The 13,828-nt window shown below is 35.0% G+C and overlaps 1 pseudogene; it reads left to right on the top strand.

Annotated features, from left to right (window-relative positions):
* Positions 1 to 7,555: 7,555 nt before the first annotated feature.
* LOC102881708 lies at positions 7,556 to 8,406 on the top strand (annotated as a pseudogene).
* The last annotated feature ends 5,422 nt before the right edge of the window (positions 8,407 to 13,828 follow it).

Here is a 13,828-nt window from a genome sequence, read left to right as displayed (position 1 = left end):
CTGAGATAGACCCCCCAAAGTCAACCAAGGGCCCAAATTTTATAAATAATAAGAGTCTAGTGGCCATTCGCTGACAGGGCTCCTTTTGTACTCTGCATGCAGGAAAGTACCTCAGACTGAAAGCTCAGCTCCCGCACTCTGCTCTGCTTGTTTCCACTCTGAGTCAACAAGAGCAGGGAAACCCCAGTTTCTTCTTTCGATCAATAGACTGAGACTTGCCCTGGCCAATAAGAATTGTACAATTTGGATACTTCATTTACATAAAACAGACCTAATTGAGAACTTGGGCAGGAACTTTCACTATAAAAGACAGCCTCCTCTTTGTCTCAGTGGAAGGCAATTTAGATTTTTACCTGAAACTGTGACTCCCGGGCTATAGCTCTTTCTTGCTCAGATAAATGATTTTTATTCTTTATTATAGTTTAAAATTAATTTTAGTTTTACACACTTGTAAAAATAATTGGATAAATATCCTTTATCATCACTAGAGAAGATGGCTTTAGCACTCTCAGAAATGTTACATATTGCAAAAGTTAGTTCTACAATGTCCAAATATTCAACAATAGGTAACAATTATTATTTGTTAGGTCCTAGTTCATATCTGTGAAAAATACTTTTTCATGAGGGCAATGTAACTAATTTTGCAAAGGTGGAGGAGCTATAAGGAAAAAAATCACACCATAATGGAAATACTAAATGTTTTCCTATCGCTTTACCTTAAACATGGTGCTTGTTCATTTTTTAATCCTTAGAATTCAGTGAAAATATTTTAGTTACTACTAATTACTTTAAAATTACTAATTTAATAACATCTTAATAATTTCTTTCTTTTCCAAATTTCTTATTAGAGAAATATTACTATTTGTGCCAGTTATTTAGTGATTTTTTTTTTCCCTCAGATTCACACTCACTCACTCTTTTACAGTCTGTTTTTTTGACGCTGAGGCTCAGGACTCTGGCAAGCCATGTTTCCAGTTTGCTGTCTGACTCCCTGTTAAGATCTGGCAACACTGAGCATGATAGGGACACTGCAGGACTGGAGGAGGGAGAAAGGACTTATTTATATTTGCTTCTTGTGGACTTACGGTTCCTATTAGCAATACCCCAGACTTGCTTCTTCATGCCTATAGCAGCGCTCATTTTTAGTTAACAGTTGTTGAATCCAGCTTGCATTTTGTTTGTTTGTTTTTCCCAGCATTTACAAAATCACCTTCATTGCACCCCTGCCATAGCAATATCAGCACCAACTAGATGACAGAGCTCTGGGACTCAGTTCTGTTGGACATCTTCTGCTATCTCATAGACACAAACATCAATCAATCAGTGCCCCCTCCTTGGAAGTCTAAGTTCTAGCTCAGTAAAGTCCACACTTCTAAATTTTGGTAATTCTAACCTTTTCTCAGTGCTAGGAGTGGTAGCTACTTTCTGCAGTTGCTACCTCTGTTCTCGTATTACTTGTCCAGTTTTCTAATATCTAATCACAATTCTTTATGAAAATTTTCTCCTGTTAAAATAACTAGAGTGACTAGGCATTTACCCCAAAGACTTGAAAATACATATATCCCAAAAGATATTTGCACACCGATGTTCATAGCAGCATTATTCATGGTGGCCAGGACATGGAAGCAACCGAAGTGTCCTACGATAGATGATTGGCTAAAGAAGTTGTGGTACATATATACAATGGAATATTACTCAGCCATAAAAAGAGATGAAATACTGCCATTTGCAACAACATGGATGGATCTCGAGATAATCATGCTAAGCAAAATAAGCCAGACAGAAAAAGTTGAAAACATAAAAGCAACTAATGAACAGGACAAACAAACAAAGACTCATGGACATGGACAATGAACTAGTGGTTACCAGAGGATAGCGGGTGGAGGAGGAGGGAGGTAGATGGATTAAAAGGGGTCAAATATGTGGTGACAGAAATCTTAACTATTATGAATTACTGTTGAACTGTACATTTGAAATTTATTGGATTTCGTTAACCAATGTCACCATAATAAATTTAAAAATTTAAAAATTTAAAAAAATAAAATAACTAAAATGATTTCTGTCTGTTAATTGGACCCTGACTGACACACCATTCCAAACCCAAACTTGTGAATATCGCAGTGGAAATAGAGAACACGTTTTGGGTCTGAATTCGATGGGTAAGAAAGACTTCTCATATTCTTTCAAATGCCACCTAATTTTATATTACTTTCCAGTATTACTTTCTACTTGTTTTCATCATATAAATTCATTAATGATTCTATTATTAGCATAGAAATATTTAAGCATCTGGACAACCATATGTATAAATATATTCTCTCTGTAGATGAGACTCAGTTATATTAGAATCAAACAAGCATTTTTATTCCAATCATAGTCAGTTGAATATCACTCTGTAGTTATTTTTCAAAGTCAACATGAATAATAAAAAATAAGATATGTTCAAAACAAGTCTGGAAAATCTCTATACCATCCACATTATATACACAGTTGAATTTTAAATACTAAATAGTCATCTCCTGCACACCAAAGTGTAGGAACCTCTGAGCCGGAGTCTAAAAACAAAAAGCAAGTGTGTATGCAACTTTCTTAACATGCAAATCTTTCCACAACTAAGGTAAGCTTCAAAGTTTTTTGCTTACCTGCAGGGTTTTCTGCATTATGTCTTAAAATTAAACATATTCCATCATAATACCTTTAATAAACATGCTTGCTGTCAAGAATAAACAAGATGATGTCATCCTAAAGTCAGTACATAAATTAACTGAGTCTCCTGCCGTGTGAACCTGTCCACACTGTCTCAGTCACAAAGATTAAAGACCTGAGGAGATCTGAGCAAATTCAAGAGGATAGTTCTGCTTAGAAAATTATTATGTTACATATATCAAGCTTTAAGCTCAATGTCAAAAATCAATTTTAGTCAGTAAATAGCAATTTTATAATTTATTTATTAAATTAACAATACATGGGAATCTAAATTTTCTATTATCATCATTTCTTATTTGGACATTGGTAATTGGCTCTTTCTTGTACATTTCTAAAGCGTAATATGCCTGATGCTAGCTGGCACCATTCCAATAATTTTTACCTTAACTATGGAAATGTCCTTTTTTAAAAAACCACCATTCTAGAGTTAATATGCTACCAGTTTTTTACAAATTAAATTTGTTAGAAAATGGCCTCCATTGTGTTGTAAATAGATACTCTTAAAATGTTATCCCTCTTCATAATATTTCTAATACTATTTTTCTGTAGAGGTTCTATAGAGGTACTTGAGAGAAATTCAGCATATCTAACAAAGAAGGAAAGAAAATACACATTGCTGTTTTTGGTTGTGATCTACTATACTCCTTGCCTCTTTTTTCGCTCGACCATTACATACAAAGCTGCTCGAACGTGCTATCTCCACCATCCCCACTATCTCCTACTCCAGGACCAGCCTTGGCCCCAAACTGAAGGAATTGAAAATCCCCTACTCCTTTATAAGTTGAGGCCAAGGAAAAATTACTACTGATCGAGCAGCCTATTGCTTAAACTAGACTCTTGCTCTCATCTTTATGATCCAGTTTCACAATCTGTACCTGAAGATGCTCCGATTTCGAAGATTGGGAACCTTGACCAAAGTCTTTAGAATTAAGTTCCCCAAAGAGAAGAGAGATGTAGCCTCTCTTGTTCACTGCTTCAGTTTCAGCACTTGGTGGTTATTCTGTGCCTGGCAATCTCTGTGGAGGTGATCAGCAGAGGTTGTTTGAATGACTGGATGGATGAGTGAAACTCAGCTTAATATCTTAATTGTAACTGCTGTGTTTCTGTTCTAAATCCCATTGTTACCTCATCAATGCCTTTCAAAGTCTCAAGTAAAATCTGTATTCTGTACTTATGGCTGGTTCTCCTGTTACCTGGTACTGGACTCCTTGGTATAGAATACTTAACACTGACCAACTGTTTTATTTCACCCCTGATTTTTTCTCACCTGAAAGATAGAGGCTGCACTTATCTCCTGAGTTTATGGCTCAGGAACTACTCACCTGCCTAGTTTTCTTCCTTTCCTTGAAATCTCCCTCAATCTGCATTTGTCCTGGCCATCCCTTTGTCATTTGAACACTTACTATATCAAATCTCATATGTAAAGTCAGGGAGTTGGGAATAAAAGACTACATTGCATTCTCGGTAATGATCGCCTGAGAAGAGAAACAGGGCTGGGACATGAGAGCCTTCCTTGCTTGATCCAGGATATAGCAGGGGGACATATAAGGAAGTGACTCAATAGAAGAGACTTTCGTCAATGGTTCAACCTTTGCAGACATAGAATCCAGGGAATACTTCTGACTCAATGACAATATTAGGCATATCCAATCTGATATTTCCAATCAGGGAGATGAAAAACAAGAGAGAGAAATCAAATGACAATTGAGTGGCAGGGAAATAAATAATTTATCAATTTGATAATAATAAATAAATTGAATAATTAAAGCTACATCAGCAGCTACCTCTGACTTCTTATATGTGCCAGGAAGTTTATAGAAATTATCTCATTTAAAATTCATCCCCCAAAATCATGAAGACAATGATATTTATCAATACTCATCCTAAAGATGAGCAGTCTAATGGAAAATTTGAGTAATTTGCCCAAAGTCCTAAAACTGACAGATGATATTGCCCAAATTTGAACCAGGTCCATGTGGTACCATAGCTTGGTCAGTTATCTACTGAGCTATACTCCACTCTAACAACTCTAAATTCCATCAACATACCTTGGAACCCATAGTTTACATACTTTTTCTCCTCGGTCTACTACCACAGGATACACTAACTCTAGAATTGCAATAAGACATCATTTTTTATGTGACTTACCACCTCAGAATTACATGTGCAGGAAAGTATGAAAAAGATTTTGAAACCCAACAAACAGAGATAATGTATCTATTATTATTGGCTTTGCATCTTTTCAGGATGTTGATTGACTTTGTCTCCAGCTGAGTGGCAAGGACAAATTCTTTTTGTTGCCACTAAATTTCAGACTGTGTTTTAGTTTCATACTACATATTTAACTATACTTATACACATCCTTGAGCAACTGCTGTGCTATAGAAAGTCATAAGCTGAAGGTTAAGGAATATTCTCTCCTGTGACTTGATTTATAGGGATCTTAGCCTCATGCCACTCACATGCATTCATTTACTAAATATTATTTCTTGATAATGATGCTAATCTGCTTAGAGTCATGGGGCCATAAAAAGGGAATATCTTCTATGGGTTAAGATGTGCTATTCTCATTAACTAAACAAATCAGAATTAATTTAATCACAGCAGTCAAGGGAAACTACTGCATCATTCCAGGACAAATTAGAGATATTGCACCCCTGTGGTGTAACCTTTGATTTCGATTAGAGGTTTCAGGCTGTTTCCTAGGCTGGATACAAAATATTCATACTAAAGAGAATGCAAGGTAAGTTTATGGCTTTGCATCTCGGAACTACACCACTGATTACTGCAAAGCCTAAGGCTTTAAAGAGAAACTAGAAAAACCAAGTCAACCATTACTATTTTCATGACTATTAAACTCCCCGATTGTCTATAAATATAAAAAAAACATATAAATTACTTTTTCAGATGATTCAATAGATAAACTACTGGTATCATTCATCCTGTTATTACCAAAACTCATGCAAACAATATTAAGCTAAAACAGTCTGGTGGCTTTTAAAAATTTATATGAAAGTCAACATTATTACTTAAAAACTAGAAAAATGTGTTAAATGAAAAGAACCTACAAAATAAATAAAAATGTGTTGAGATTCCCCTATTGAAAAATTGTAAAACAAAAACATAATACTGTTTTCCTGATGTATCACACAATATGTGAAAATAAAAATTGAAGATTTAGAATATTCTAATATTTCCTAGAAAACATTAAATGTCTATGCAGTATCCATAATTGTTTCCCTCAAGGAAAACAATTTTCATTTCAGGTGGTGTGCAAACTCTCTCTTGCTCCCTCAAAATCTAGACTCCAAGAACAAATTATTTGCAATAAAACTCAAATTTTTATTGTATATGTCTTAATTTACAATTAAACTGAATGTGAAAAATTAACATAGTAAATATATGCAAATGAATGTATATCAATATACAGATGTACATAGATCTACATTATACATAGATGTTATATGCGTATATATAAAATACATATTACATGTTTATATATAATACACATAAACTTTGTATTCAATTTCACATGGCAGGTTTCTTAGAGTATAAAAACATTTTCTTATCATTATGTGTGTTAGCTCGTGAAGTCAGCATTATTTTTAAAACATGTTAAGATTTTAGGGGACATAGTCAATAATATTGTAATAACTATGTATGGTATCAGATGGGACAAGAGATTCATCAGAATAATCACTTCATAGGTTATATAAATGTCTAATCACTATATTGTACACTTGAAACTAATATAATATTGTATGTCAACTGTAATTGAAAAATAAAAAATAAAAATTAAAAACAGGCTAATGGTTTGGTCTCGGGTTTCGGCACCAAAAATATAAATATATATATATAAAAAAAAAACAAGCTAAGATGATTATTATTTTCAAATTCCAATATCTCTAAGGCAAAATTTTGGTTACACAAAGTAGTTTATAAAATGAAAATATTTATCCACACTCAGTTTTATGTGCCAAGTTAGGTGTCATCATATCTTGATAGAGGGTAGTGTAAATTGATAAAACAATTTTGCTAAGTATTTTCATGATACATATTCAGATATTTTTTAAAAAGTTAAGATCATTTGATCTAATAATTTCAAGTCCTAAAAGCTGTCCAAAACACACACACACACACACACACACACACACACACACACACACACACACGCACACACAAGAAAAGGTCAATTGAGTTATTTAAGATAGCAAATAAATAAAAATAATTTAAATTTCTAACTTTAGTGGAATTTTTCAGTAAATCATGGTACAACCAAATAACGGATATTATGTAACTATTTAGAGTGTGTCTATAATAGCATAAAAGTGCATGATAGTAAATAAAAAGGACACAAAGTTATAAATATAGCATTATCCAGCTAAATAAACAAATAAGAAAATAGAGAAAAAACTAATTTCAGGTAGTAAGATACCTAACCAAATATGTCAAAATAGCAACGATGGCTTTTCTTGGGAATTGAGAATATGACTGATATTTTATCTTCTTTTTTTTCTTCCCACCCAGTTTTAAATAATATGTCTTATTTTTATAACTTAGAAGTTAATCGAAATAAACCACACATTTTTAAATATAAAGTATAAAAATCCCGGTTGTTAATTGCTTTCCTCTGCTCCCATATTTATAGAATGCAAGTTAACTTTTCTCAACCAATCAGTAGTGAAAAATGACCGACTGAAATTAGTCAAACAGGTAAGAAATCAAAACACTGAAGAAACTAATATTTCGCCTTTACAATGAGAAAAATATTGTAATTCGATTATTTTAAAGATCGAACTTTCTCATTTTACCCTAAATGCATTGGAAACTTTCCAGCCGGCGCCGAGCCATGGGTATCTCTTGGGATAACTGGCACAAGCGCCAAAGACTCGGGGCAAAAGAAAGCCCTACCACCAGGAGCGAATATATAAACTGGGATGCCCCGCTGCCAACGCTAAGGCTCCTGCTGCCTACGCACAGTCCGAGTGCAGGGAGGCAGCAAATACCGCGCCTTGGGACAAAACGTGGGGAACTTCTCCGGGGGCTCCAAGTGTTGTACGCGCAAAACAAGGATTATTGATGTTGTCTACAATGCATGCAACAACAAACTGGTCCACACAAAGACCCTAGTAAAGAATCCTATCGTCCTGGCTGACAGCATACCAGAGGACAGTGGTACAAGTGCCACTATGCACTGCCCCTGGGCCGCAAGAAGGGGGCCAAGGTGACTCTGAAGGAAGAAGAGATTTTGAACAAAAAACGATCAGAGAAAATTCAGAAGAAATATGATGAAAGGAAAAAGAATGCCAAAGTCAACGGTCTTCTAGAAAAACAGTTCCAGCAGGGCAAGCATCTTGCATGCATCGCTTCATCACCAGGCCAATGTGGCCAAGCAGATGGCTATGTACTAGAACAGCCATCTGCAATCTTTCTGGCACCAGGGACCCATGCTCCTATGAAAATCTAATGCCTGATGATCTGAGATGGAGCTGAGGCGGTGATGCTAGCGCTGGGGAGTGGCTGCAAATACAAATGAAGCTTTCCTGGTTGGCCACCAGCCCACCTCCTACTGAGTGGCCCAGGTTCTAACAGCTCCCTGGACCAGTGCCAGTCTGTGGCCCCAGGTTGGGGACCCCTGTGCTAGAGGACAAGGAGCTGGAGTTATATCTGAGGAAAATTAAGGCCCGGTAAGGCAAATAAATCCTCCTCCCTCCTATCTTAGCTCATGTAATAATGTTTCTTATTCTGTAATAAATAAATAAATTAAATTAAATTAAATAAACATGTTTAGACATTGAGAAAAATGGTGTTTCAGACTAATATTTTTCACATCTAGTTATTATTAGCCTTCTTCCCTGCCTTCCCATTTAATCCACAAATAAAAGTGCTTTATTCATAGAGTCATTTTAGCTAAAAATGTATGAATACATTCCTTGAATTATCACCAAATGTAAATTTTACATCTTACTTAAAAAAATCGATATTACTAAATCAATTATAACATACAAGTGTTTAAGAAGAATAGTGTATTTAAAATATCTTAAATTTATAAAAGTACAAAAGTAATCACAAATTATTCTGTTTTGTAGCACCTTAAAAGGATTTTAAATAAATTTTTAGTTAACTACCAATTTTAGATGAAAACTCAAAATAACAAACTAAAGGGAAATATTCCTTCCTGAAAACACAAATATTTTTTTGTGTTTTAAATAAATTGCCTGCCAAGTCAACAAGTTCTATAGCTACAAATCACTTTCCAAGATTCTTTTGAAATTTTGACTTAAAAAAACTTCACCAATTTTCATACCCTTGCTCAAAAATCTCAGTGGTAGATAATAAACCAAGAAAAGTAGAATGAGAAAAGTCTTATGTATTTTGTTTACTTAAAATATATTTTTAGACTATCAGAAGTGTTTTCATTTGGTCTGTTACTTAATCCAGCACCTATACTTTTTCAATAAATGTCCAAGTACAGGGAAAAAATACATTCTATATACTGATATCCAATTACTACCCAAGTTTCAAGCTTTTTTTTTTTTTTTAATTTTAATCTTGCACACATTACCCCAGAATTTTTTAAAGTTTCTACTTGGCTATTTGTGGAAATAATAATGTTAAATGAAGTAAAATATTTAAACTTCAAATCAATTGGGAAAATTTGTTTGGGAAAAATCATTTGTTTCTAAAAAGAAATCAAAAATTTCTCTCTCAGTTCTTTCTCCCCCTATTGATGTTTCAGCTACTTTTATAAGGACTCACATGTGAAAAGGAGACTGTTTTTCTTAACAGAAGAAAGTTTAACAATGTAGTCAAGCTAAGACATAGGCCAATTAGAGTTTCAATTTCAATCTGAACACAGAGTGCTTTGGAATGGATCCCTTGGGATCCTGAAAATAAATCAGCTCTTAATTTCCATATGGTGAGACAATATTTTGAGACGTTAACCAATATTTTCCCTAAAAAAACTTGTTATACTGAAAGTTTGCCCCAGTTTCCCTAATCAGATGACAGAGAAGGTGTCCCATGCTTATAACCTTATACAAATAGTCAACATCTTGATTTATGATTTTTCAAAATCTGAAGTCCAAACACTGAAAATATATTTGTAAAATAAAGTGAAACATATTAGCCATTTTGCCCATCTCTAAGTCTCGATAATATTTTTCTGGACTGATGGAGAAGGTAAGGTGAAGAAGCAAGAATGTTAGACAAGTGTGTTCCTGAGGAAAAAAAAATGGTGAAAGAAATGCCACCACTCCCGACCGCACCTCCAACATCATCAACAGATAAATAGCGGGGAATCCAAGCGCAGAAATGAGTAGTCTCATTCTCTAGTGCAGTCCACCAGGAATGCAACAGGACTCCAAAGTTCCCCTGGACCTGAGATAGAAGCATGTTCAATGTATTTGAGCAGATGGGCTTGGGATGGCCACATCATCCCCATTCACTTTAGCAGGATAGAGGGTGCAGTAATTTCCCACATATCTCCAGAGAACATTGTGCTCAATGGATTTTCAGAGGACTCAGAATGACAAGGCAGCAGCCATCATTTCTTGTCTGTACAGAGATATGAAAGAGCCCAGTGCTTGGAAATAAGGAACAAGGTCACTGTGAGATCAACATGCACGAGATCGAGTAACCCATGCCCTCCTTGAAATCTTGGCACTATATCAGCACCCTCATACCCATACAAAAATTTAAGATGAAACTTCAGAGAAAAAAAGTGGGACTCATCTATCCTAAGTTGGCTGATTAAATGTGTGGAATCTGGCAGAAAGGAGGCTTAATATAAAAATTAAGTTTAGATACAGAAAAACACAATTACCGAGACTCACTGCCACTGCATGTAGGGACTTATCTGGGGATTTCTAAGAATCTCCATCTAGCAACAAATCACAGACAAGAATTAGAGCCAAGTTATCTTGAAACAAAACCCCATGACCCTAAATAAGAAACAGGGAGGAGATATGAAGTGGACACTCAGATGTCACAGTGAGTTTCTGACATAGCAGAGCACTATGATGTGACTTTTTCAGAGTTCCATTGGCTGCTTCCAGTGTCCTGGGTAGTTCCATAGATTCTGACAGAAAAAGAAAATAGTAAACTCCTTGTAGAATTTTGTAGACAAACGTAACGTCAGACTCTGAGTTTCTAAAAAGATTGTAACTTTCCTAGATGTATGTTATAAACATATCTACATTGTTAATTATTTCATATACTCAATTACCATTTTAAATTATAACAAAATTAAAATTATTTAATATTTATGCAAAAATAAATGAGTAATGAAATAAATAAATGCATAAGTACATAAATAAATTAATTAAAGAGCCAACATTTTTCCTAGAGCAGAAAGGGCAACTCTATTGATTGGCACCAGGTGCAGATATGAAGGAAGCAGAACCCATTATGTGGGAAAAGGCATATCCTTTAATCTGTCCTAAATGTGGTTCCTGGATCATAGGTCAGAGATTGAAAAGATTCTAGGCATTTTCAACCCAACTCTAAGAGAAAAATGTTTCAAAGGCAAGTGCTGAAAAAAAAATAACAATAATTTTCTTTGGCTTTGACAGTAAGAAAGCTGAATAATCCCAAATTGTTTGGGAAATTCAAGAAAACAGCATGCTTTTTATAACCTGGAGCTGTGCTGTGCAATGTGGTGCCCAACTGTGGCTCGTGAGTGGCGAGTAAGCATTTAAAATGTGGCTAGCATGACTAAGGAAGTGACATTTTATTAATTCTTAGTTTTCATTTTGATTTAAAACTGAAGCAATGTAAACTATTTTTCCATTAAACACAACTGTATTCATTTGCTAGGACAGTAGTTCACTTTAACCCATGAAAACCTGGCATCTCAATTCAGATGTGAGTGTAAAATACTCACCGGAATTTGAAGATAAAACATTCTTGTTAAGAATGTGAAATGTCTCATTAATATCTTTTATACTGATTGCATGTTGAAATCATATTTTTGATATATTGAGTTAAATAGAATATACTAGTAAATTAATTTTACTTGTTTATTTTTATTTTTAAAGTGGCTACTGAAAAATCTTTAATTACATATGTAAGTCATGTTATATTTTTATTGGACAGTAGTGATCTGGAGTACAGCTCCAAAATATGGCCCCACACCAGTTACACTTCATCCTAAGTTTCGAGACTAACATTTATTCTTGCTATGTATACACCAGTCTGTGTATCTAACACGTAGCTAATGAAAACCAGACTTTTCTTTCTCATCAAATCTCTCAAATATATAACAGACAAAAATAGAGAAAAATTAGAAAAGAGAAAGAGAGAAAGACAACTAGATCATTTAAATTAAGATAGAGTGACAGAATCATTGGGATCTGAACCTACATCTTTTGACAACAGTATAAGAGTCAGAGTAAATTTACCAGTAGATCTAAATTTAATTTAATTGCCTTGTTCTTCTATTTTTTCTCTTTAATAGGTTTCATAAGAGTCAGGGATTATAAGGAAAAAAATTAAAGCCGGTAAGACAATATGACAAAGCAACCTAGGAGAGGAATGAGAAAATCAGGCTTCTGTCTCTGACTCCAGCGCTTACTGTCACCACCTTCACAGCCTCTCTGCAACTCTGTTTTTGTCTATAATTTTTTAGGCTGTTAGGAAGACAAAATGAGTATGCGAGGAGAGTTTACAATCTATAAATCACGATGTGATGTAACTATGAGTATGTTTCTTATTAATGAAAATTTACAAATAATAGAAAACTATGACAAGTCAGAGTTGACAGCATAAAGCTGTAGCAGTTGCTGCCATTGTCTGATTTTGAGGTTCCTTGCATCTCTTTCCCAGCCGAGTCACTGAATTTCCTCTCCTTGAAATTGAGACTTGAAATCTTGCCATGTCTTGAATCAGATCACAGTTTGGTAAATTCTGCTTGTGTATGTCCATGGTTAGTATAGCCATGTGACATAGAAATGAAAGGCGCAGATTATTAAATTTGTTATTAAATTTGCCGGTTGACAACTCGAAAAGCACTGAGCATAAGACTTCAAGTGATTTCCTGAACAGCAGAGAGATTCTCCAGTGTAGGGTCACAGAACACACAGCTCTGAACTTTACCTAGTTTGTACATGACTCGGCCCGTGCCTATCATTCAACCCCTCACACTCCGATCTAGTTTCATAAACTCCCATCAGTTGCTAGAACTCAACAAACTCTTACAACACTTAGCCACTTTCCTCTGGTACTGACAACAGTACTGTATATTCATGTTTTAGGTCGGTTTTCACTGAGGTGGGACCTGGGACAAGGTACTTTTACAAAGTCAAGTGGGTAATGCTAATACATAATCAAGGCTGAAACAACTAGATGAGATCATTGCTTGTTGTAAACATGTGTTGTATTTTAGCAGTCCAGTTTCTATGCCTCCTTCCTTTAGTAAAACTGTACCAAATACAGTTTGGGAAAACTCTCTTCTCCTACACTCCATTTTTATTAGCATCGTTTCCAACCTGGCCTAGACAGTACAGCCTGTCATAGCCCCCCCTACCCCGCCACTCCCCAGCCTCCCAATCCCCTGGCCACAGTGATTGATTAAACATGGGCATCAAAGACTAAAAACAACTTAAAGGCATAAGAAGAGTTAAGAACTTGATTTTCCTGTACATGATCATGACTGGCTGCCTTTATCAGATACGTTGATATTAGAGTGAAAAAAATCTATCAGTAGAGAATAGAGATAATAGTAGAAACAGGAACTGAAAGTTCTTTTCTTTTTGGTGCCAAAACCCGGGGAAAAAACAGGGAGTTAATTCTTAAGAATGGTGGAATAACACCTATAATGGTGAATCAACTGCTGCATTGTGTCCACTTCAATGGTCCAATTATTCATCAAATTAGACTTTGTGATTGAAGTTCTCTGATGTGACATTATAGTTTCCTTGATGTTTGGTTATTCAGCTGTTAAGACAGTTCTCTGACCTTCCTTATATCCCTATGCATTTTTATAATAGGCTGATTTTGTCTCTGTTCCTTGTAACATAAAAGGCATGAAAGGCCATATTTAGAGCCAGATTATATCATAGTTCCCAGCTGTGTCCTCTTGGACATATTTGTTACTCATTTGCTCTTGTCCTCCTTCTTTCCC

The sequence above is a fragment of the Pteropus alecto genome, unplaced genomic scaffold (genome assembly GCF_000325575.1).
Source record: "Pteropus alecto unplaced genomic scaffold, ASM32557v1 scaffold414, whole genome shotgun sequence".
NCBI lineage: Eukaryota > Metazoa > Chordata > Mammalia > Chiroptera > Pteropodidae > Pteropus > Pteropus alecto.
The sequence above is the reverse complement of the archived record's forward strand: the minus strand, read 5'-3'. Positions and strand labels throughout refer to the sequence as shown.